Below are 792 nucleotides of genomic sequence, written 5' to 3'. Positions count from 1 at the left end.
TGCCTGCCCATCTCCGCCCGGAGTGCACAGGCTTCAGATAGTGGCTCTGCGCTGGCACCCGAGCAAGCTGCAAGTTTTGTGAAACTGCCTCCAAGAGACAGCTCATTACAGTAAAACGTGACCTGTCTTGTTAGCCATCATGTGGCTTCTGATGGTGATGAAACTAGTTCCCAACAAGTCAACCACAACAAAGGCACAACTCTACGAGAGGCAACTGCTATATTTATTAGGAAGGCTCACTGACCAGTCTTAACGTCCTCACCATTCACTGACTGAGGAGATGGGCACATGCTTAAAACCTGTTTTTTAATTCCTGTATTTCTCCAATCTTGGGAAAAAACAACAAACAAAAACCAAACAAACTTCCCCCTCCTGCTCCAGAGTCAAAATGAAGCCAAGGTTGCGATTTGAACACATCTAGCAAGAATTGTTCATAATAAGACTTTAAATATGAGACTTAAGTTATTTATCTCTTGTGACTTTCAGCCACCTAATTACCAGGTTTTCTTGGAAGATCTGCCTTGCTTCAGTTTGAGTTATTTGTAGTATTGCAGCAGTTCAGCACTCCAGGAAACAGGACACATTCTTACGTGCTGTACAACATGATGGACAATACATTCATTATGAGCACAGATTTACCATGTCTTCTGTTATTGCAGGATTATAGCTCACCAGATTTTGAATGGTGGTATTAGGACACCTGCTCTCACTGCAGAGAGACAGCAGGAAGACTAACTACATTGTTTTCTTTTGAAAAAGCACAAAACTGCTTTTGGTAAATAAGGACACAAG

This window comes from Crocodylus siamensis, chromosome 2, assembly GCF_052110815.1.
Source record: "Crocodylus siamensis isolate JL-2025a chromosome 2, ASM5211081v1, whole genome shotgun sequence".
NCBI classification, from domain to species: Eukaryota; Metazoa; Chordata; order Crocodylia; family Crocodylidae; genus Crocodylus; species Crocodylus siamensis.
Note: the sequence above shows the minus strand (reverse complement) of the source record.